The sequence below is a fragment of the Equus quagga genome, chromosome 7 (genome assembly GCF_021613505.1).
Source record: "Equus quagga isolate Etosha38 chromosome 7, UCLA_HA_Equagga_1.0, whole genome shotgun sequence".
Classification (NCBI taxonomy): Eukaryota; Metazoa; Chordata; class Mammalia; order Perissodactyla; family Equidae; genus Equus; species Equus quagga.
The window spans coordinates 110801665-110827589 of record NC_060273.1 but is presented as its reverse complement, the minus strand read 5'-3'; positions in this window follow the sequence as shown (position 1 = coordinate 110827589).

Here is a 25925-nt window from a genome sequence, read left to right as displayed (position 1 = left end):
AGATTCTTTGAAAACAAATTAATTTTAAATTTCAAAAATTATGAGCTGTAGCCAAAGCTGTACTCAAAACAAATTTATAGCCTTTGTTTTTAAGAGGCATAACTCAAAAAAGCATTTGAGGGGCCGGCCCTGTGGCCGAGTGATTAAGTTCGCACACTCCCCTGCAGCGACCCAGGGTTTTGCTGGTTTGGATCTGGGTGCGGACATGGCACTGCTCGTCAGGCCACGTTGAGGCGATGTCCCACATGCCACAACTAGAAGGACCTGCAACTAAGATATACAGCGATGTACCAGGGGGAATTTTGGGAGATAAAGCAGAAAAAAAAAATTGGCAACAATTGTTAGCTCAGGTGCCAATCATTAAAAAAAAAAAAAAAGCATTTGATTCCAAAAGCTTTAAAATGAATCCACAAAAAAAACCAAGTATAATAAATTTAAAGACGAAGTGAGAACTAGAAAAAATAATAACTAAATGGATTGTAAAAATATTATGATTAATAACTGTACCACATGGCTATCTATAAATAAAATTAGAGAAAATGTTGATAATTTTAGTCTATCAATATAAAATAAATAAATACCTAATATTAAGTATGAAATGGGGAAATATAATCACAGGTAGAGTAGAATTAGATTAATAGAATGTTGTGTTCAGTTCCATGAATGCTGTGTTCAATTATACATTAATAATTTTGAGAGTTTTGATCAAAATATATTGTTTCATTGGAAACTTTTCGCTATAAAAACTAATGGAGGTTTTGAAGGGGAGCTGTAAGGGCCAAGATACTGAGAAGAAACTAGAATTAGATAAACACTATTTATGCTGAATCTCTGGTTTTACCTTTCTCTTCTATAGTGAGTACGGCACAGAGAAAAACCAAAATGGTTCTAAATAATCAAATTAGCACAAACCATAGCTTGGAGGATATGCTCAAACTGTCTGGCTCAATATCCAAGTAAACCAATATCTGTAGGTTCGAAAAGGTTTGTTGTACATTGGACAACCTCATATTTTCAATATATGTGGTCTAATAGCTAGAACATTTAAATATATCACCCAACATTGCTAAAAGTAAACAGGAATATACATCCTTTGTCATCAGAAGAGAAAATATTTAAATGATTAGATACTGTGGGGTCTCCAATGAAGTATGTTAATAAATGCAAAGAGATGCTACAAGGCCCGTCTTCCATAAAGACAGATTTATATCAAATTTTCTCTTAATGAGAAAGTTGAGCTAAACAAGTAAATAAAATTTGGAGTGTGGCCACACCACTAGTTATACGTGTTGTTTTTATGATTATTAAATGTAGAGAGACAACTGTGGTAAGGCGAGGACTCTGGAGAGGTCAAAGCCTGAATGTGTACTCATCTTTTCATGACTGCTTTTTCTCTTCTCTGAGAGACAGAACAGAAATACTTTGCCAAGGTCATTAAATCTCTGATTTAAAAAGGGACTTGATGGGCAGATTTGCCCTTCACTTTTTCAGGGTCCTGAGCAAGAGCCCAAATGGAAGCTCCTGGCCTCCCACCATTCTTTTCCTGCTCCCCAGCTCCAACATTACCCACTTACCTCAGTTAGGGTTCTGTAAGTAGGCCCAGGGCTATTCAGGCAGGAAATATCTGGACTCAAGTATTCAGAGCGTGGTCTAGAAGGGACACAGTGGTGAGGGGTCATTGGCTCCATAGATTTCTTGATTTCATATAGCAAGGGCAAATGTGCAGCTTTGGGCCAGAAGTAGTGTCTCTAAAATTATAAAAGAAAAATTCAGGGTACTATGAGAGATAATAACAGGAAAATATACATTATTAAATATAAATTTTGGCCAGTGTGTTAGAGAGGGCCCTCCAAGGAAGTGATTATTACTTGAAAACTGAATGGATATAGACATTAAGCATATGGAAGTGGAGTAAAGAGAATTCTAGGAAGATTGAGTTATATGAGCAATACTCTAAGATATATGTTGCACCTCCATAAAGTTGTTTTATAAGTAAATAATATTTTATGATGGAGTAGTATGAAAGATAAGGTAAAGGGAGTTTTCAAAGAATAAAGTCCCTGTCACTACTAGAAGACCCTGAAGGAATTCAAATGCTGTCAAATAAGATGACAAAATGTGAAGAAGCACACTTTGGATGGAGAGAAATCGTAAGTTTCTATTTACAGATACTGTATTTCAGATCTCTGTGAGATATACAGGTGAATAGAGCTCAGGGAAGAGGTCACGTTTGAAGATGTACACTCGAAAGTTACCAGAATGTAGATGGAATCTGAAGCCATGAGCCTGGAGGAGAATGTCTAGGGAGACATTAAAAGATAGTGGGAGCAACCAGAAAGAGACCTAGGACCGAGCCCTGAGTTATCCTAACATTCAGAAGACAGAGAAGAAGCAGCTATCAAAGGAGACTGGTAAGAGAAGCAGGAAGAACAGCACTAGAATTTGGAGTCCTGAATGTCAAAAGGAAAAAGAGAGTTAGGAGAGAGGGGGAAACTTAAATGCTTTGGCACAAAATACAAGAACAGAAAAATGTTCCTTAGATATGCCAACCTTGAGATGACCTGAACAGGAACAGTTTTAGTATACAGGTAAGGGAAGAAAGTTCTAAAATGAATAGCAGATTAGTAGACAAAGGTAGTACTGGTTGAGGACTTCAATTTGAGTGTTGGGATCACCTAAACTATTATCAAAATATTCAAGCTTTTCCCTACCAAACCCCTCTGTAGTGGGCCTATCCCATAGACATCAGACAGTCATGTGATTTGCTTTGTCCAGTGAAATGTGAGTGGAAGTGAGGCATGCTATTTCCAAGCAGAACCATTAAGAGTCATTAGATGGTTCTACCATGGCTCCTTTACACCGCGACTAACTTGACATGTGTAGATGGGCTGTTTCATCAGCCTGGGTCCTAGAGGGAAAGAAAGGCAACTCAAGATGGATGTATAACATGAGACTTCAAGATAAACTAGTGAGAGATAATTAAAAGGGAATACTATTGATTTTACTATCTTGATTTAAACTTGATGTGTAATCAAATTGCAGCCATTACCTACAGGGAAACAGTAAATATGTAACAGGAGATGTAAGTGCAATCTGTGAATATGTAGAGTGATATTTTTAGCATAAAATAGGCTTAAAAGAGGTAATAATATGAATGCATTAAAACAGGATAATATAAGATAGATAGGTAGAGAGAGAAAGAGAGATATCCAACATAATTTAAATTATTCTTAAATGATTCTGTGAAAATCACACAATGAATAAATTCACCTATTTTTCTAACCTACTCTGCCTTTCTCTGATTATTATGTTACTACTTGGTCTCAAGGAACTAATAATGAGGCTGTTAAAAGACTCAGAAGTTTACCAAATTTTGCTTATTGCATAATATGATTATATGTAAATTCAAGTATTTGTAAATTAGTCTAAATAGCAACTTATTTTTAAGGCAAACAGATTTTTTCATTTCTTTAGTTCCCATTCCCATGTGACATGTTACTGCTTATCACTAAAGCATTATTATTGAAGCCTAATTGTGTTTTCCAGTAAGAAAACTGACTATGGAGATTTATTTCTTGATAATTTGTTTCTTCTTATAAAATATCAAATATTTTCCATTGGAAGCACTTTTAAGGAAAATATTACATTATATTCAAAAGTGCTATTATATTAACTTCCTAAAAAGCATTCCACAACACCTGCTTTCTTTGATTTAAAGTAAAATATTTCCAAAAATGTGACTTTATAAAGCTGACACATCTTAGCGCTCCAGTTTTCTTCCCCATCAGTGACTTTCCTATCATACTCACTTAGTTACCAAGTTCTTTTTTTGTTTTAATAATGTAGTCAGTAGTGCAAGCTTAACCACTTATTAGAAAATCAAGCTATGTTCTTTCCACTTCATACATCATCACCAGTAATAAAAATCCTGAGATCAGGATGTTTCTGGCAGAATTTTGACACTGCATCAGATGGAAGAAAATTCAACTTGCTTTTTAGAAGTTCACAGCTGAGCATTGACGATAATAGTGCAATTGTTTTTTCTTCTGTGAAACAAGCAGACCTGGTTTCTATGGCTTACCAGGCTGAATGTATGTGCAGTGAAAGAGTGCTATTTGAAGTCTGATGGGAAATTCTTCTGATCACAGTTCTACTTTTCAAGTAGTGTATTTTATTCAAAATGATAGAACTTGCAATGCTGTTAGTGATCGTGGAGAGTTTTGGTTTATAAAAATTGATTAGTCTATATGTGCTATTGTGTAAGAACTCAAAGTTTCAGTTCTTTCATTTTATTTGGTAAGTAGGACAAAATTTTCTGTCCCCCTCACGCACTGTGTTTCTTTCGTTTCTCACCTCTGATTGAAAAATCTGTTTTGTTGTTGTTTAGAATAATCGTATTAAAATCTGTTCATACTAGCAAGAAAATATTTTGAGAGATTGCTACAAGATGGTCTTCATGGTTTCCACTTTCTGCATGGCCCCAAGGACAGCATGAGTTAAGGGAGAAAACGAAGACATGGGTTAAGGGAGAAAAGTGAGGAGGGCAGGATAGAGAAGTAGGAAAACATGGAGGAGGAGATCAGGCAGAAACTGAGAGATACTTGGAGCCTGACCTTGAATCTGTACAGATTGAAAGGTAACCCAAGAGGAAATTAATGTTCTGCTTAAATCTATGAAATTAATGTACATTGGTGATCAACAAATAATAAGATAGTTTGTTAAATAATTAGTTTGGTTTAGGTAATAGACAGCATTTGTATGTAAATATAATGGAAGGGTTGCATATGCAAGAAAGTCAGATACCCAGAGTGATATAAGAAAAAAAATTATAATATATATATGTGTATATATATATATATATTTATAGCTCCAGTTCCTCTGCTTCAGGCATTCACAATCTGGGACAGTTTCTCTGACACAGATACACAGATAGGTAAGAATAGGGTGAAATAGCAGTATATACTTATGCTTCAAAAATTAATTTAGAAATTGAACCAAAATATAGGTCACAATTATAAATGTGGATCACTAGAGATTTCTGCATACCTCTAAATATCTTTTGTGGAGAACAGTTATGACCTTGAAGAAGAAAATAATATGTACGATTTCTTTTCTCAAGCTGGCAAAGCTTACCATCCTCAGAGATTTTTGAGAAATAATTGATCTGTATGTGTAGTGCCTACTGGGATGGTTCATCAAAGAAAATGCTTTAAAAAGGTAACTATTTTTATTGTTTCTTTATAAAACAGGACATCTAGAGTGTTGAAATTCTTTTAATATTCATGAATGTGCTCTGATTATATGAATCGTGTGTGATGATCTACACATATTTGTACACGAACAGATTAGGATTAATATGATTGTGTTGGGGAAATACTATTTCCCTGAGAATAGTCTATTGAGTCCTTAGATAGCAGCCATATATGGTTAGGCAGGTTGTGCACTGTACAAGGATGCCCATCTGAAGGAAGTGAGCGAGGGCTGAAATCTAGCATCTGTGCTGTGGCATGAGCTCAGTTTTCCCAGAGGGAGTATAGTTTAAAAATATTAATCAAGTTTCCTTAAAGGCTGATAGTGGTAATACTTATGATGATTTTTATTTATTTATTTTTATTTATTCTTTTTGAGGAAAATTAGCCCTGAGCTAACATCTGCTGCCAATCCTCCTCTTTTTGCTGAGGAAAACTGTCCCTGAGCTAACATCCGAGCCCATCTTCCTCTACTTTATATGTGAGATGCCTGCCACAGCATGGCTTGCCAAGCGGTGCCATGTCTGCATCCAGGATCTGAACCAGCAAAGCCCAGGCCACCGAAGCAGAATGTGCACACTTAAGTGCTGCGCCACCAGGCTGGCCCCTGATGATTGGTTTTTTTTTTTAAGGTAGTCATCTGGACTTTTCAAATTAAGGCAAAATCTTTTCCTAGCATAAATCAGAATCAGGAGAATCCTAGATTTATATCCAGATGGATAAAACTTTAAAAATAAAGCTTTTAAGTGGTTGTTTGCACAGTTCTATTTTCCAGAATACTAATACTCATAATGAAATATGTTTAATTTTCTGTCTTTATGAAGTGAGAGAAACAGAAAAAAATAGGCAACTCGCTTTAATTTGTTACATGAGAACACTTGATAGCATTTTTGGAGTATGCTAGAATATGAAAGTCTTAATGGGTTGGTCAGCTAATATTTTTCTCACCTACTTTGTTTTTTCAGAAACTTAATGAGAAATAATTGTGTTCAGATAACAATACCAATGTCATTATAAATATAAGACAACACAAACGCCTGGTATGCATCAAGCTTGAGAAATTCCTCCAGATTATGGTCATCCTGTACTTTCATATGCAGGACTAATTTTTCAACCTTGCTTATATCTCTTCTTTCAAATAATAGTTCTGAGTCTATTGTGAATCTTATGGCTAAAGTAGCAAGTGTCCTGCTTGCTGTACTGATGTGTCACATTTTCCTCCACTTTCCTTTATCTTATTTCCTTTACCATATTCACTCAACTTCTTGGGTCGGGTGAATAACATTTCAAATAATCTCATACATGAGCACATCTGAGTCTCCTTTTGCCCGTTGTTACTTCCTCCCTGTTCTCAGCTTCTTTCTGCTGCACATAGAAAATCCTTTCTCTTCTCTTCCCCGCCACAGTCATTGCTATGCCCTCAAATTTCTCTCATTAAACAAGCTTTTTCCAACAAACATCCTTGAAATGTCATTTAAAAATCTGTTATTGAGGGGCTGGCTTGGTGGCACAGCGGTTAATTGTGCACGCTCCACTTCGGCGGCCCGGGGTTCATCAGTTCTGATCCCGGGTGCGGACATGGCACCGCTTGGCAAGCCATGCTGTGGTAGGTGTCCCACATATAAAGTAGAGGAAGATGGGCATGGATGTTAGCACAGGGCCAGCCTTCCTTAGCAAAAAGAGGAGGATTGGAAGCAGACATTAGCTCAGGGCTAATCTTCCTCAAAAAAAAAAAAAAAAAAAAAGAGAGAGAAAAGAAAAATCTGTTATTGAGTAGTTTAACTTAATTCCTTATCTTTGAACAGTGTTATTTTCCATAATGAGCTAAGCAGATTTTTATGAATTAGCCTTGTAACTCATAAACATTTTCTATTTTTGCTTAGCATAGCATATGGGTTGGAAACTACATGTAGAGATGTTGGATTCAAAAAGTTTGGGCAAACTCTATAATAAAAAAAATCCTAAATGAAACTCCTGAATATGAAAAGGTATCCTTTACTTTATGTGGAGCAGTAGTGAAAAAAAAATGCTCTGAAACTAAACCCATCAATTACACACATTCTTGTTCCTACTCTATGTATTTGTAATTTAGATGTGAAAAAGCCTAAAATAATAAAGTCCCAAGAGTAGAGATATACTTTAGCAACACAGTCAGATCTCAAATGGGTCAGGACCTCAGGGAGTCTCATTACAGTAAACCTTTGGCATTTTCCTGATTTCACGTCTGTGATGTTTAATTCTTTGTGTATCAACTTTACTGGCCTAGGGGGGTACCGAGATTAAACATTGTTTCTAGGTGTGTTTGTGAGAGTGTCTCCAGATGAAATCAGCATATAAAGCAGTGGATTTGGTAAAGTAGATTCCCCTCTCCAATGTGGAAGGGCATCATCCAATCCATCCATCAAGGGCCTGAATAGAACAAAAAGGTGGAGGAAGGAGGAATTCAGCCCTTTCGCTTCCCGTCTGCCTGCTTGAGCTGGGACTTCAGTCTTCTGCTCTTGAACTGGGATTTACATCATCAGCTGCCCTGGTTCTCAGGCCTGCAGACTTGATCTGGATTATACTACTGACTTTCCTGTCTTTCCAGATGGCAGATCATGGGAGTTCTCAGCCTCCATAATCATGTGAGCCAATTCCTCATAATCAATATCTCCATAAATATAAATATATCCTATTGGTGCTGTTTCTTTGGAGAACCATGACTAACACAACATCTTAATTCCTTTCTCATTTTGGTCTCCTTTTAAATTAAAGGGGACACCTATTTTCTCTCCCAACTACCTGGCAGGAAAATTGTTATGTTACCCACTTCCAGCCCACGAGACAATTACTTTTTGAACTTTGAATTTTGAGGGAATGATTCAAAGGAACAAGCAAGTTTCTGATTGCTTTGCAGAGGCTAAGGTGGAGATGAGGGTACCCAGGTTTGGCTGCGGTTACCCGGTGCTGATAGCATCAGTGGCAGCATCCTAGGCAGAGCCTCACTGTGGCAGGATCTGGTTTGTTCTAATCTCTGCTCACTTCTGCCTGAGTTTCTGAGCTTCTCAATATTCTTCTTATGCTTATGAAGCTACCTAAATTCCTTCCAATAAATAAACATAAGAAATTCCTTTATTGCTAAAGTTAGTCTTATTTCCATTGTCACAATTAAAACCTTGACTGAACAGACATTTCTCATAACATTCTAAAGTGGACGGACAATGCTGAAGGACTCTATTTTAACGATGGCAACTTAAGTCCCACATTTGTCATTGAAATTTTTGTTCTTATCTCAGAATCTAATAATATCCACCCTGCCATTACAGGGAGAAGAGGTGTAATTGCGTATTTTTGAAATACTATCAGTATCATAGCATCATAATGTAGTTTTGGGAAGACCTTAAAGAAACAGACATTATTGTGTAATATTCAATATTCAAATATTGGCATTTTCTGCTTCAAACAACTTTTCACGAACACTAACTCAGGTTCAGCATTGGGCTTAAAAATGATGCGTCAAGTGTTACAGCTTTTCTAGGAAAGTTGAATCCAGAATAGAGATATATACTATAATACTCATATACAATGTAAAAAGAGTTGTAATTGAGGTATTGTATTGCTGTTGTCAAAGGTGCAAAGTTCAGGAATAATGTAAAAGAAAGAACAGAAATGTTTTATTCTGTTCAAATTAGAGGCAGTGAAGGATGCTGACAGAGATACTAATAGCCTTAACACAGAGAGCCTACAGGCAGAAGTGGTAAGATTACGGAGCAGAAAGAAAAGGATGAAATTTCAAGAGAGTCTGCAACTGTATTTTTATAGCTTCTGTCTGTTATGATAAAACCAGCTTGTTCATCATCTATCAGAAGCTACATAAAGCAGACCCAGATGCCTGCAGTCACTGGATAGGATTGGGTATGCAGGCAGCAGGTATAAAAGCAAAAAGGGGCCACCAGCACCATACTGAATAGTTTCTCAATAGTGTCTCAGCTTTAGCGATCATTTTTCTACTCACCATGAGCATCATTTCTCTGGTGCTATACTCTTGATTATGTGAGCATTGCTATCAGCTAGCACTCAGAGAAGGAGCCGGGTGTAGCTCAGGAGGGACAGCCAGGCTTCCTGCTTTTCAGGAGAGCTGAACAGAGCCTTTTCTATTTATTCGTTTATTTACTAGAGACACTGCTGACTACCAAACACTTTTCTGAGATAAAAGTTAAAGCAGAGGGGTGTCAGATCTTGAATCTACAAAAGTGATAGGCAGATTTCTTAAAGCTCTGATCATGTTTATAATCTCTATTGAGATCTTAGTCACCTCTTCTTTCATGTCCAATAATGTTTGCTTTTTATAATTTCTTCACTTCTCAAAATCCTAGGCAACATGTGTGAAGTTCTTTGAAGCCACAGGAAAGAATATTTACAAAAGTATTATTGGGTTTTTTTGGTAATGATGTAATGTAATAATTTTTCTTGGGACATCACTAACAGAAACTTCAGTGGACAGTCCTGAAGTTTGTCTGGGGTTTTTGAGTTAACCTTCTTTTAGTAGGTAGCAAAAGTCAATGAGTAAGACTATAGAATAAACTCCTAAAGGGCATTATAAGTGAACTGCTAGAATTTTCTAGATACAGCTAATTACATAAAGATGATACTAATAAATTTATTAAAAGCCATGATATGATCATTCATATCATATACATTTATTAAAGTACATAGCTTAAAGATTCCTAGAATGTAATACTTGGTTAACTTGTTAACTATCAGAAGCTACATAAAGCAGAATTATGGCATATGCTCTAAATGAGCAAATTTGTACTTATTTTAAATTAGTATAGATTTCATTTCTTTCTACCAATTTTAGATAATCTCCTGCTAAATGACATAAATTAACGCCATTTCACTGTGACTTTTATATCTATTAATTTTCTTATTTGTTCCTTAAACATTTCCTAGAACATATTCTGACTATTTATGAGCCTCAAATCATGTGATTGCTACTGTTATCACAGTGAAATTAGACTATCTGTGGAGGAAGCAAACAAAATCTTTTTGGCTGCATATGTCAACCAAACTACCAGGGCACGTCGGATTTATTAAATTTTCAGTGAGTGGGGCTGGCCTGGTGGCGCAGCAGTTAAGTGTGCATGTTCTGCTTCGGTGGCCCGGGGTTCACTGGTTCGGATCCCGGGTGCAGACATGGCACCACTTGGCAAGCCATGCTGTGGTAGGCATCCCACATATAAAGTAGAGGAAGATGGGCACGGATGTTAGCTCAGGGCCAGTCATCCTCAGCAAAAAGAGGAGGATTGGCAGCAGTTAGCTCAGGGCTAATCTTCCTCAAAAAAAAAATTTTTCAGTGAGTATTATCAGTTATACTAGATGTGAAGCAGAAAGAACAGCTTGATTTTCAGAGTGCAGCTTGAACTTCAACATTGTCGGAACAGAAAAAAATCTTGTTTTGACTTGTACAGTAAACATGCTTGCTATGTAAGACACAGATGGAAAGAAAATTTAAAAAATAGCAGAATGCCATCTTGAGAAGTCCTTTTTTGACCAAGACCACATGGCAAACCCCTTCAGAGCATAACTGTGAAATTAAAAAGAAAAATCATTGATTCTTGGCAGGAAAGAAAATTAAAATTTAATTACTCTCACATATTTCCTTTCTTTGTGTTGCCAATCATGCTAGTGGACACAGGTTGTAGCTCCAGCCTCCAACTAAATCATGTATAAGCAAATCACTCCAATACTGGGAATACTCGGGATATTTCTTTATTTTCTACACATCTAAAGCACTTTCATTCATCCCTTAACTTTATTTGTAAAGGCTTGAATTATAAAGATGCCTGTATTAGATTCCTATTTCTGCTGTAACAAATTAACATATATTCAGAAGTATTCATACCACTTATTATCTTACTTATCTTGGAGGTCAGAAGTCCAAAATGGATTTTACAGAGCTAAAATCAAAGTGTTGACAGAGTTTCATTTCTTCTCCAAGCTCTGGAGGAGAATCCGTTTTCCCCCCTTTTCCAGCTTCTAGAGGCTGCCTGCATTCCTTGGCTCCTGACTCCTTTCTCCATCTTCAAAGCCAGCAGTGTAGCATCTTCAAATCTTGTTCTCTGTCTATTTCTGTCTCTCTCTCTCGATGTGTCAATGTTCCTCCTTTAGCTCTTGACTCTTCTGTCTGCTTCTTATAAGGGCCCTTGTGGTTACATTGGGCCTACACAGGTAATCCAGATAATTTCCTCATGTCAAAACTCTTAATCATACCTGCAAAACCCCTTTTGCCATGTAAGATAGCGTATTCACAAGGTCTGGAGATTAGAATGTGGTCAACTTTTGGGTGTGGAGACATCTTTCTCTCCACCACAGTGTCCTTCTGGTAGGCGCAAGGAATAAATGAAATTTCTTTTAAGGATGACTTGGTGACACAAAGTGAAAGTTAGATCAAACTCTGTCTCTTTTAGAATATGTGAACCACCACGTTGGAGGATTTGCTTTCAAAGACATGAGGGCAGAGCGTATATCGAAGTGTGTGTGGCTTGGCTTGCATTTTTATACAATTTACCTAAATTACTGTATTTAATTAATAATTTTATGTCTTGATATCAGATATAAGTACCCACCATAGGCTTCTATCAGCTCTCTAAGTGACCTCTCCTCTTCCAAGTTTTGTCATTCTTCCTTCAGCTTCCAAGAGGCTGCTGTTGCACCTGAGAAAGATTTATGGTTGCCTTAAACAACACATACACCAGCTTATTTATGAAATAAGACAGTCTTATTCATTAGACTCTAGTCCAGAAGATGGGGGTGGGGGTCTTTAGTCCTCTACTCATTTCCCCTTGCTCCTCAATGCACTTGCTCATCAGAATCTTGCTCACTTACCTCTGGTTGCACAGCTGTATTTTGAAAATTAGAGGTTGTCAGAAATCTATACACTATATAATGACTCAATTCATTCTTATACACTATGTATATGTTTAAATTTATTTTCCTAATTAGGCAAATTTTGTATTTCAATATAGAGTTTTACGTATGGTAAAAAAATGAAATAGTTGGGTAACCCATGTTTGTTGATCAAAATATATATTAATAAAGAGACAAGAGAGGCATTACCTGTTTATTTAGATTACCTATCCATTACCTGACTCTTTTTGTGTGTGGTAAGAATACTTAACATGAGATCTACCTTCTTAATAAATTGTTATGTGTATATACTTCAGTATTTTTTACCATAAGCACAATGTTTTACAGCAGAGCTCTAGAGATTATTCATCTTGTTTAGATGAAACTTTATACCCTTTGAACAGCAACTCCTTATTTCCTCCTTCCCAGGCCCCTGCTTACCACCATTCTACTCTCTGCCTGTATGTGTTTCATTTTTATATGAATTACAAGATTCAAACAACAAAAGATTTTGATAAAGTTGGCATTTTTGATGGTTTTGAAAAATGTGATCTATGTTAATAAATACTTTGAGATGTCTTTAATTGACTAGCCATATTGTACTGATTCAAATGCCATTGCAATACAATCCTCTTAGGTGACACTTAGCTATCATAAAATTTCTATTATAAGATTTACCACCATTGTTATATATTAACATTCAATAACTAAGCCACAAAATATTATCAATATGCTTATTATATTTTTAATTGAGCATATGGAAAGTGTCAACATATATTCATCTATCTCTCTCCCTTCGTACTGGGTCTTCTTTTCCTGCTAACTTTTCTGCTGACCATCTCTGATCAACAGAAACCAACTCTACTACAACAACCTTTTCTGACCCAGGAGCTCTGAAGAAAGCCCTAGAGTTAAAACAAATCCTTTTCCTGCCTTGGGATACTGAGCAGTTAAACTGTGCTTTTCTGCAGGCCTGTAGCTTAGGTTCCTGAAGGGCTGTGCCTGCTGCATTTTCAACACAGGCTGTCTTTGAACAGAATTGGCTCTGAAAGCATTAGCACTGATGTTCTAAAACCTCCACCTCCTTTCTGATCACTTGACTGCAGAACAGTTATAAACAACGGGAAAAGATTAATTAATTAAATATCTTTCTCTTTTAGGAAAGGATCTTCATTCAGGTCTACTATAGTTTTGGGGAAGATCATAGGACAGGATTTCTTTTTTTTTTTTGAGGAAGATTAGCCCTGAGCTAACTACTGCCAATCCTCCTCTTTTTGCTGAGGAAGACTGGCCCTGAGCTAACATCCATGCCCATCTTCCTCTACTTTATACGTGGGACGCCTACCACAGCATGGCTTGCCAAGTGGTGCCATATCCGCACCCAGGATCCAAACCGGCGAACCCCAGGCCTCCGGAGTGGAACATGCAAACTTAATTGCTGCACCACCGGGCCAGCCCCTAGGGACAGGGTTTCTGAAAATCAGGTTCATCAGAGGTCACTCTGTCAGCCCCAGTGACAAGGCCACTTGTAGAGAGCTCACTTGTGTGGAGGCTGACAGACTCCATCTACCTCTTACCATCAGGAGGTCCATTTTATATTTTAATTTTTAATATTCTGAAATTTTTGGAATAAGTTACCAAAGGGAAACAAGTAGCTTTTTCTCTTGTGTATGCATATTTTAATTTCCAACCTTTGGTTTATCTTTATCTTTGATTTACCTAATTATCGATAATTGAAAAATTTGTCAATATTTGTTGAATTTTGCAAAACACTTTCCTTGGAAATGGCATAGTGTACCATTAATAATGCACCATTCAGATAGGAATAAATATTCAGCTCCTTGTTCCAGATGAGTAACGGGTGGCACAGAGAGGTTAATTGTTTGATTCAAGTCCATGCAGTCAATCTTTATTCAGAAAATAAAGCCGTTATTCCAGTTCCCCAATGTTGAGCCTTCTCTAGTCCCATAATAATTTCTCTTAAGATTTTAGACGTTTTCCTTTTTTTGAAATTAGCAAATATTATATGTAGCTTTCTAAATAATTTTTGAGTGCCTATTAAATTTTATTCTTTCCTAAGTTTTCATCTGTCTACTTTTTTATGCACTGGAGCATTTTATGTACTAAGCATAAAAAATATTTTTTAAGAGATTGGATTATAGAGAAAATTGTTCAAAACGTTTATACTCTATCATGGGATTTCAACATTGTGGTCAGAAATTTAATCTGAAAACTCCAAGCTTATAAAAATAAACATACGCAAATAAGTAGATAAGAATAGATTTTTTAAATGTTTCATCCAATTCATAGGAGCTAAGTGAACCACACAGTGTGAAATCGGAAACAAATGAAACTGAGGAGCAAATTCACACATGCCCAAGACAACAAATAGGGTTTTTATTGTTTTTGTTTGTTGTATTTGTTTTTTTGTTTCTAGCTGTCTAGACTATATCTTCAGTGATGGAGGATATGACAAAATAATCCTCAGCATCTCAACAGTCTGGATCTTAAATAAATTAGACATGTGGATACTTAAGAAAATTTCAAATGATGTCCTACTGCCCTGCTTCCCTTTGGCCATTGTCTCTGTGTTTATTGTTTGGCATGTTGAAATCCCTCTTGCCCATTAGAAGTGAAATTTTTGAGGGTAGGAACTATGGCATAATTCATCTTTTCATTTCCACATTCTAGCACGGGGTTTGTCTAAAAATAAATGGTCAGCAAATTGTTGAATGATTAAGTGACTTGGAAAAAAAATCATATGAAGATTTCCATGTTAATAAATCTTTAAGAAAAATTACCGAACTTCAAATAGTTTTCTACAAATCTCCATCTACCCTGCCACTCCTGTCCATATCTTAATAGAACGAAAGTTAAAAAGGGAGAGGATATACATTTCGGCTTTGAAGTTAAAGGAATAAAAATTAAGAATATTTTTGTGAAATAGAAGTGATGTTTTGAAATGGAGCTTGAAAGGTGAATAGGATTCTGAAAGCAGAGATTGGAGTACTTAGATTGAAAGGAAAAACACACGCAAAAATGTAATAGCATAAGATGGAATCTGTGCAGCAATCGCAGTAGATATGTTTAATTGGAGCCTCGGGCAGGTGTACGAGGAGACCTGTGCAAATTTAGGCAACAGCCTTAAATGCCCGGCAGATGAGCTTCTCTTAATTCGTTAGAGACAAATCCAGGAAATTTTTAAAGGTTATCTCTTTATGTATACTAGTTTCTTTCTATTTGATTGGATTGGATGTTCAGCCTGTATGTAAATATTACTGTGAATACAGGTGATTTTTTTCTTTGTTTACTATTGGCCTTGCAGTACATGACCTTAAGTTTCCAGTCAGGCATACTTTCCTGCCTTTAGAATCTTCTTTTCTTTAAAAAACAATGTTTATGAATGTATTTTTAAAGAAATCATTATGTGTACTCTCATTGGCCTCTGATTCAACTATTTGCATCCTCTCTCTCCAGGTAAAAGAACATGCCTTTGTTTTACTACCTGACTCCTTGAAAGTCAGAGCTATTTTTAAATTTTAAACCCTCACAATTAATGAAATATAGATAATACCACATTAAATTACTTCCTTCACATGTTGGTGAATTTCACCCTGAAATATTAGTTTCATTTTGATCCGGTTATATACATTTGTGGACTCAGTATACTGAGGTATGGAGTGGTTCAAGAAGTACAATAGACTGTTAGAATGATTTTTGGTATATTATTCTTAATTTTGTAAGCTCAGGAAAGCCAAGATCCAGCCCCTCAGGATTTGCAATAGTCCCTTGGGTCATATTTTAAAGAAATCCTTTTCTTATATCTCTCTTCAAGACCAGTATATGAGGAATAAAACTATTGGGTCAATTCCAAACCACTCTCAAATGGAATTGAACTGAGGTTTATTTCTCACACAAAGATGAGCTAGAATAAGGTCATTCTTGAAACATCAGAGTAGGTACCATTACAGACCAATTTTTAAGAAACACTGAAAAAGAGTTAAAATGAAAGAAATGTAGTTTTCCAGTCTCACGATAATATTCCTCTCATTACTTGCATCTTTGTACCAGAAACTGAAGTTCTTATAGAAGGAATTATATGTAAACAATCTAAGAAAATGCTACAGTAACAGAAAGGCTATTTCAAATTTACCCTCTTGGAGTTTTAAGCATTTCACTTTTTTCCCTCCTCTTTCCTGGCCTGGATATTCTCTGCACTTGGCTACTTGATGCTGATCCTCTAGCAAAGTCAGCTGCAGACCCAGACAGTGTAAGCCGTTGTCCCCACACTTTGAACATCAGCCCCTTCCCACCTTTGCCACTTCAGCTTCCATCTTCCCGGCAGCCGGCATTTAGCAGGCTCTAAAAAGTGACTCTCTCCTCAGGTATGACAGGGAGAAAAGATGTCACTTACACTGAGTGCACTTTGGGTCCTTAGACGAAAGCAAGGAGAATTCAAGTGAGGGCAAATCCTTCTTGCGACTTTGCTGCCAACTTAGATGACTGTTTATCCTTTGTCCTTACGGCTGTTGCTTTTTTCAAATAAATAGGTTTAGAAAAACAGTGTGAACTAGATCCCGAAGGTTAAAATACTTTTCCTCATTGTATTCTGTTTTCTGTTTCCTTGTATATTAAGTTTAAAACAAATTTACTATGAAATAAAGTGGACCTCTGACAACACCCTGAAGTTTGAATTTTTTATTATTATTATATTTTCTTCTCCATGAGGGCTGGCTCCCGTGTTACTGTGTCTGCAGGAAAGGAGATACTGCTCAAGCAGGCATTGCTATTATTTGGGGTTATAATATATCCCTTTTATGGGTTATTTTGCATTTCTCTCCTGGAGATAATAGCAATATAATTTTGAAATACTCCTTAGTAGAAGCTCCAATTTATTACACATGGTGAAGGGAAGAATTCTGCTTGCACTGGTCACTCTGTTATATTTGTGGTTACATTTACTCAGCAACTTTTTATTGGAAGGTTGGCTTAGTTTACTGATATTTTCCCTTAATGATTTAGATGAGAATAATGGTAAACATTAAATATGGAAGGAAAGATGGTTTGAGATTACCCAGAGGAATGTGAAATTTTCTTGCATTTCTATCTGACATTTCCTTACGTGCTACAGCAGAGGAGAAAGTATAATAGATTGAAAAGTACAATAGGTCTAAGAATCAAGAGACGATTTCAACTCCCAGTTTCCTACTACAATGCCCATGAGCAGGGCATTTCACTTCTTCACACTTTAGACTCGTCATCTATAACATAAATGAAGGGCTTGTTTATCTCTAAAGCCTTTCTCAGAAATAAAAAATTTTGCCTAGCATGTCAAACATTTAAATTGTGACAGATCCTTGCTCAGGAACATGAATGGATGATTAAAAGGTATGGGTTAAATAACTTGAGCTCTGATTTTCCATATCTCTAAACAACAGAATCCTGTGTGGAAAAATAAATAAGATGAATCTGACATAAATGTATGAATCATAGCTCCTGCCATCAGTACTATTTTTACATGAGATGGTTGAATTGAGTTGCCATCGCACAAAGGAATCAAGTCACCTGTCATATAAAGTTCAGTGGTGAGAGTGCGCTAGGTGAAAATGAAAGGTGTACTTTAGAAAATAAACATTTGAATGACAAACTATCCTCAGGAGGGATGGATGGTTTTACATGTCAACTTGACTGGGCCACGGAATGCTCAAATATTTGGACAGACGTTATTCTCGTCTCCCTGTAAGGGTGTTTTTGGATGAGGTTAACATTTAAATTGGTAGACTGAGTAAAGCAGATTGCCCTCCATAACATGGGTGGGCTACATCCAATCTATTATTTGAATAGAACTAAAAGGTTGACCCTTTCCTGAGTAGAAGAGAATTCTTTCTGCCTGACTGCCTTCAAACTGAGACATCAGTTTTTTCCTGCCTTCAGACTCAAATTGAAACATTTCCTCTTTCAAGATCTTGAGCCTGCTCTTCAGTCTGGAACTATACCTTCGGCTCTCTGCTTCTCAGGCCTCTGGACTCAAAGGTTGGAACTACATAATCAGCTCTCCTGAGTCTCAAGCTTGTTGACTCCTCATACAGATACTGGGACTTGACAGTCTCCATAATCACATAATCACATGAGTCAATTGTTTATAATAAATCTCTTTCTATATATTCTAGTATATTCTATATGTTGGAATATATTATGCATACTATCTGTGTATGTATTTATGTGTGTATTGTATATGTATTTGTGTGTGTGTGTATATATCTATATCTACATGTATATATATAAATATCTCTTATTCTGTTCCCCTGGAGAATCCTGATTAATATAATGGTTGAGGATAATATACATGAATTAAAAAGAAGATAGTCATATGTTTTCAAAACTTCTCTAGGGTTTACATATTGATATTAAGCACAAAAAGAACTGAAAGTTAGTACAATTGACTGTGATTTTCCCTTGATTACTTATGAGAAAATTTTAGGCTTGACTTATTTCTTCACAACCCCTGAAAGAACATCAAGAAAGACAGCAAATTAGTCACTCATCCAGGAAATGTTGAGCCCTTGGGTGGTCACTTTTCAACTTAGTCTTTGGGTTATGGCAAAAGGACAACGCAGATTGATCTCAGCATTACCCCTTATTGTGTGCGTCCAGTCTGGATGGCCAATTTTGGTACAACTGTTCGGCTTATCTTTAGCGTTTACTATGGTTACATGGCCTTATTGGGAAACCCAACTAGACGTGTGAATGAAAGTGAGTCAGTGGATGTGAGTGGGAATATGTTTATCACTTCACTTTTAGAAATCCTAGAAGGTATTCTAAATATATTAACTGCTCTCTGTCTTTTTCGGAAAGATATGAATAAGTCAAGGCAGCAAGATTAAGGGATAAGGAAGGAGTCATAGGGGAAAAAAGATACTTTGTAACACCTGCTACAAAAAATTACAGAGGACATTTTCAATTGTCCAATAAGAAGTGACCTTAGAATATTCTCCATTGCTCCTGTGTAAGATGCTGGTAGGGCTCCAAGGAGAAAGGAAATATTTTGCAATATACTGATTCCCTATATTGATAGCAAAGTTGTTCTAAAATTACTATCAACGGAATCCCTCAAGTTTCTTCTTCTTCAAGAAGAAGAAAAAGCCATGTTTTCTCACGTTAAGTAGGTGGCTCTAGAGTATAGCCTTATCAGCAAACCAGACCAACCAGGGCTCGTCCCTTTCATGTCAAGAGTGAAATGCCTAATATCTTGCTGAAACAACATTGACACAGAACAGTAATAAATGAGCTCCTGGCTTAAAACACACAGTCCAGAAATAATTAGTCTGGAATACTGATATTTTCTAAAGGATCCTGAAGCACTGATGGGTAGAGATAAGAATCAACCCTTGCAAAATGAAAAATAGACATATATTTATTATAATTTCAGAACCATGATGCACCCAAGGACTAAAAACAGCTATAGCAGCACCAGCACAAACAGCAGAATAAGAAAGAACAGTGAAAAATCATAGGTCCCCAGCACAAATAGTTGTCTCTCTTGTTTGAAGTAGTAACATCTAAGATAGTTGCTGCCATCTTGCACAGAAAGAGTGGTAAGAGAAGTCCCCCAGAGATCCAGATCCAAAAGAGTCAAACTTCTTCTAATTAATACAAATCAATCATCAATCAAGCAATCTTCTCCTCACTAGGGGGATGGTCAATCCAGGCAAGTGGGATGTGATACATCATTCAGGAAAATGTGACTCAAGCTGTCATGACAGCCCTTGGGCAGCTGGTACACTTTGGTAACATGCTGTGACATTGTCACCAGGAATTCAGTTAAGTGCAGAAGTATTTCCTGGAAAATGTGGATGCACATAATTAAGTGGAAAGGAGCAAATTCAGCCCAAAAGCAATGCACAAACCTGGAACTAGTGACTATTTAGGTTAAAACATTGGATCCAACGACCAGTGTTAGGTCACATGGTACAGCTCATCAGCTGTGGCAGACCCTGTCACAGGAACGCGCATACTCAGTCAGTAAATCCTAATGCCACCATGACAGGAGCCCCTGAACTCTCTCCGTTTATTACAAGACACTGTATATAGTCCCACTTTGTAATCTGGATTCCTTAGAATCCTATTCTTTCCAGTCTGGCTTACTTAATAAGAAGTTAAAGATTTGCTGAGACTTCTGAGCACAAAAATCAGTGCTAAGATATTCACATGGTTTCAAGGTATCACCACGCAGATCACTTATCAATCAGAAACAGGCAAACTCGGATAACACTCAGCCAGATAACAAAGTGATCCAATTTTACATCGTCTCATAGACAATGACACAAACCGGCAAACTGACTTTACGTTTGCAACAATGTGGTGCAATGGAAAATTCCTATCATCGTCTGTGTAGTATTCCTTCTTTTTTTTTCCTTTGCTTGAGGAAGATTAGCCCTGAGCTAACATCTGTGCCAGTCTTCCTCTACTTTACATGTGGGTCACCACCAGAGCATGGCTGTGTGTACACAAGTGGTGTAGGTCCACACCCAAGATCAAAACCCACAAACTTGGGCCACCAAAGCGGAACATGCCAAACTTAACCCTATGCAACATGGCCACTCTGTCTGTGTAGTATTCTTATCAAAAGCTTTAAAATTTAATTTAAACATAAGAAAACAGACAAATACAGATTGTTAAATATCCTATAATACAATTGTCCTAAACAATCAGACAAATCTAGAATGTGAGATATCATTCAATGGAATCAGCCTAAACTCTTCAAAAATATCAATGTCAAGAAAGAAAATTAAAAAATGGAGAATAAAGAGACATGACAATAGGGTAAAATGCACGACCTTGTTTACCTGAATGGAAGGTCAAAGAAGCTATAAAGATATGTGGGGGATGATTGGATACATTTGACTATGGAAATTAGAAAATATTTTTGAACAATATTAAATTTATGGGCTATGAAACCAGATAATATGAAAAAGTCCTAACTTCATTGCAGTCAGAAGAAAGATCATTACAGGAGTTGGTCACAGACTTCTCTCATGCAGAGACCTCTGAGCCGTCTCTGCTGTTATTGGAATAGTTTCTCCTGCCACCAGGTGGGGGACATACCAGGGAGTGGGGGGTTTGGGGCGATGGTGGGTGGAGTTCTCCTTCAAAGAGAGAAGGGTCAGATCCAGGCATTTTGGACCCTGAAGCTTCTACAATTTCGAGAGCTCTCTTTAAGAACAAGGATACAAAATCGTGAATACTAAATTAGGTAAAACATTTACTATTTACTTAGAATGAGAAACAAAATTTTAAAATTTATAAATTAAAATAAATGAAATATACCATTGTCTTAAATGAAATTACCTTGAAAGGGATTGTGTATCAAAAATGTGTGGAAGTGTTCTAAGGAACAACGCCTGTGAGGGAGGGCAGGCAGCAGGCTTAGTAAGAGAGAGAGAGAGGCTGGTCTGCGGGGCAGCTGGAACAGAGGCCACAGCAGACTCCACCCGAAGCTCTGGAGCTGGAATGGTCCTTTAGCGTTGTTCCCACGTCAGGCAAGGGGCAAGGGAGACAGGCCTTTGTACCCTACTAGTGACCTGGTTTTAGAGGTGGGCTACCCCCAGAAGGGAACGTAATCATGGGTAGGGCAGCTCCCTCAGGCAGGGGAATTCCTGGAAGGTGCTGCAGCTGCACACCCACAGCAACCGCTACTCTCAGCAGCTGGAAAAATGAAGGATCCCTGAAAAGAGGGATCTGGGGATTGCACCTCCAGATACACTACAGCCCACAACAGCACAAAATGCAGGGAGGAAACCAATATATTTTTAACTAATTGTCTGACTTTTATAATGTGATGTTTTTCTTTATTTTTTGTTGCACACTTTTTGATTATCTATTTATCAACAGTCTAGAATATTATTTTCCTTAGAGATAAGAGCAGAATAATTCAGTCTTACCTTTAGAAGGACTATTCAACATTATAACTTCTCTTTAGGTTTTTTGTTTAATTTGGAAAATTATTTTAAGATTTGGACAAATCTCTATCAAGTTTCTTTCATGTATGATCTATGAACTCTAGAATTTCAGGTATTTCAGTGAGCCTTGGGCAGCAACTGAGATTAAATGCTATTATAACGATGATGCTCATTCATCAATTACTATTCAAATATTACTTGTAGTGAGGGTTATGAGTTTTGTGTTGGGCCCTGCACCTTCATTTCAGGACACAATGGAGTCGGCACAGTGGTGGTAGGGATATTATGGAAGCTACTGTGACACTAGGACAAGCAATAACTTGACTGTAAATGGAAATGACTGCAAAGCACAGATATATACATCTTACTAAAGCCAAATGAAATTTATCTGTGACTTAATTGCATCTCCATAATGCCTGCGGCCACTCACAGGCAGCCCACACATAGGGGCTGGTGCAAGTGAGGTTCTGAGTCTGAAGCTTCAGTCACTTCAAGGCAAATCTGCTTCCACCGCAGGGTTTATAACTTTCTGAGGTTTCCATTTCTTCATTATCCCCCTACCCCATGGTGCTAACTGCTGCATTTCAATACAGTCAGCCTACACAGTGAACACACTAATAAAGTGCAGCAGCATCTTGGGTTACAAACTCAGCAATACTAAGTGAAATATCAGCATGTAAAGTTTCTCAGGTCAGCTTGACCCTAACTAAAGCAGTGCTCACTTTCAGTCAGCTAATCCCAGCCCTTGGCCATTTGTCCAGCTCCTATAAACCCAAGTTCCTGTCATCTGTCCTTTTCATTTAGGTCACAATTATACCCTCTCCCCACCCCCAGGACTATTGCTGTTTGTTTGGACTCAGTTATTTTCAAAGGAAACACAGCATTCTCTGCCTGTATCCTCTGTTCCTCTGTAAGTTTCTCTGGGTTACACAATGAAATTGTTTTCTCAAAGTCACCTGAACTCTCACTCCATAGCATCTCAGTGCACTTCCAGAATTCTTGGAGCTGGCTGTTGTACCTTTTACGGAACACATTTCCTACTCTGCTCCCTTGAGAGTTATCTGAATGCACAAAAAATCTTTCTCTTAGTCAGTTCTAAAAGTACCAAACATTTTTAGAACTCAGATCTCTAATGCCCGTTAAGTATAGCATTAATAAAACCTGTAAGAATCAATCACCAAGACTGCAAGGGAGAATCTAAGAGTTGTTGCAAGCAGAGAAATCTAACTGTGACATACATCCCTTTTAGAATTGTGCTTAAAGTCTGATGGCTTTAAGAAATTTAATAAATTACATCTCTGAAAGTTTTAACAGTAGGGAATAAAAAAATAGTTATGCTTTATTCAAGACCCGTCAAATTTGAATTCTGTAGCAGACACTCAGTATAATGACACTTTCAGTGGTAATGTTTACCAGGAGGCAGGTGTCAGATGCATTTCTTTTGCTCATCACAGTAAGATCTTACATGGCAACGTTTTAACATTTCTTTCCTTTTGAGTCAGTGAATGTGGTTGCCACAAGACTATTAATGGACAATATTATTAATTGACTCATTCCTCCCTTTGTTTGCATTCTCTTAGGTTACTAATTTCTTGCCCCAGCCCATTTCACAACCTTCTCACATCCCTCAAATGTAAGCATCAGAGAACCAGATATAGGTTGTTTTCAATGAATGGCCTTTAGCTGTGAATTTCTTACTTGCTGTGACATTGTAAAGTCCCATTTTGCCCACCTTTCTTAAGGCTGCGTGCATTCACTATAGTTTTCATTTAGCCCGCAGATACAGAAAAGAACTGAAAGAAAAGTATTTTTTAAAATCATTTTATGCTGCTTTAATCAGAGCCATAACTTTATGGATTAATTTAATTTTGATACTGTTACCCTGAGACAGTTTGTGGGAAAGATGAAAATTCAAAAATCAAAAAAATTAAAAATGTTATCTGGTCTTTTTCTTATTTTGAATCCTTCCACCACATGCCAGCGTCATTGAAATGAGAAGTTCCTTCAGCCCCTCGAGTTTAAAAAACGTTCTCACTTGTATATTTGGAGGGTAGGAGCTGTTGTAGCAAATCGAATACTATATTCACACAATAAAAAAATCAGAGTTGTAGTTGCTGCAATGATAAGCCCTATGTCAAATTGAAAAGTCCTTCAAAAGTCAAATAACTTGACTAAGTTAATAACTTAATAATCAATTAACTATTAATTAAAGTCAATAAGTTGCTGCCTCTTCTATTCTCTCCTCATCTTACTCCAAATTCCTACACGGTGGCAATTACACTGCCAATTAAAATCCTTAGGACAAACCTAAAGAGGAAGTGAAACTGCTGAGTTAGACTGCGTTCACCTAGTGGGAGGGCAAAGGAGAGAAAGCCGGGAACTGTCAGCTTTCTCCACCCTCCTCAGTGCCTCTCACTGATTAAGATTCCTCAAGGGCAAGAACATTTAATGGATCTCAGTGTTTAATCTGTCTGTCTGTCTCTTTCTCAGAATTCAGTCTGTTAACAGTTTTTCCTTTGTCACTTCGCTTCAGAGATAAATCAAGGAATACTTCCTTTTGAGAGCTTGGCGGTTAGAGAGTCACTTTACGGTGAGGCTCTTGAGTAGGAGATTTTAGTTTCAAGGACAGGAAAAACTGTGTCCCTTTCTTCATCAACATGTTTAATGTTGCATTTTCCTTGCCACCAGGGTTTACACGGGTTTGGCTAATGGTAAGCTGGTAAATTTGTAATAACTGGGCTTCCCCCAGGAAGATCCCTCTCTCCCTCTCTCCCACAAAAAAGCCCTAATTAGTAGTGTTCATTCATTTCTGTAGCTTAAATACTTCCACCATGGCTGATATAATGTGATGTCACCAAACCCAGAGTAGGAAAGAGGTGGCACAGTCAGCTTTCCTCTGCCAGGATAAGTCACCCCCATCATACCACAGGCTTTGGCCCTTGAGGAGAAAGAGGAATGGAAGCCCCTTTGATCCTTCTACAGCCAGTACCAAAGAATTCTACTCTGCAGTCCTTTGAAGCCATCTGAGTCTCTTATTACAGATGCTATTAGATATTGACATCCATGCAACCCAAAGGAAATACACCTTCTAATAAGTAGTTGAACCCTAAGTTTCAGTCAAATTAGGTCATGAAACTTGACTACTTGGTTGTCTTTTTAAATTCTGCTTGTGGTTCTACAGAAAAAATGTACCAGTTATTTGAAAGGGAAGTTCTGTTTGGTATAACCGAGGGAAAGCCCTGCTGCCGTGCAAGAAGATGCATTCTGGAAGAAGAGATTTCTTTTTGTCCTTCCAAGCTTCTTCAGGTATTTCACCTTAAAAACCTTAGCTAATTACAGTCATCATGCTTGTAGCTTTATGTCACAGACCTTAGACCTGGAAGAGACCTTAGATGAGGAGGCAATGTTGAATAAAACTTCAGAAACTCCACAATTGTTATAGTTGCACAATTATTTTGTTTTATTCTTGACCATTGTCTTAATGTATTGTTTAGCTCAATAACTTTACAGAGATGTTAAACGACTTGCTCCAAATCACACGATTATTGTTAAAGGTTAGGGCTAGAACATAGATCTTTGGACTTCCACCCTAGGCTGCCTGCCCTACTTTTCAGTCCCTTTTTTAAGTAATGACATAAAATTTTAGTGTTCTGTGTATTTGAGTGAGTGCTCTATAAACTAAAGTTCTCTAGTTTACCAAAATTCTCAAGTCACTATTGGATTTTGAGTCTGCTTTTGTGTCACCTCACTATGCCACTGCCTATTTAGAAATTTAACATTACTTAAAGTTTGGCATATAATATTCCTAGATGATTATAAGTCACATCAA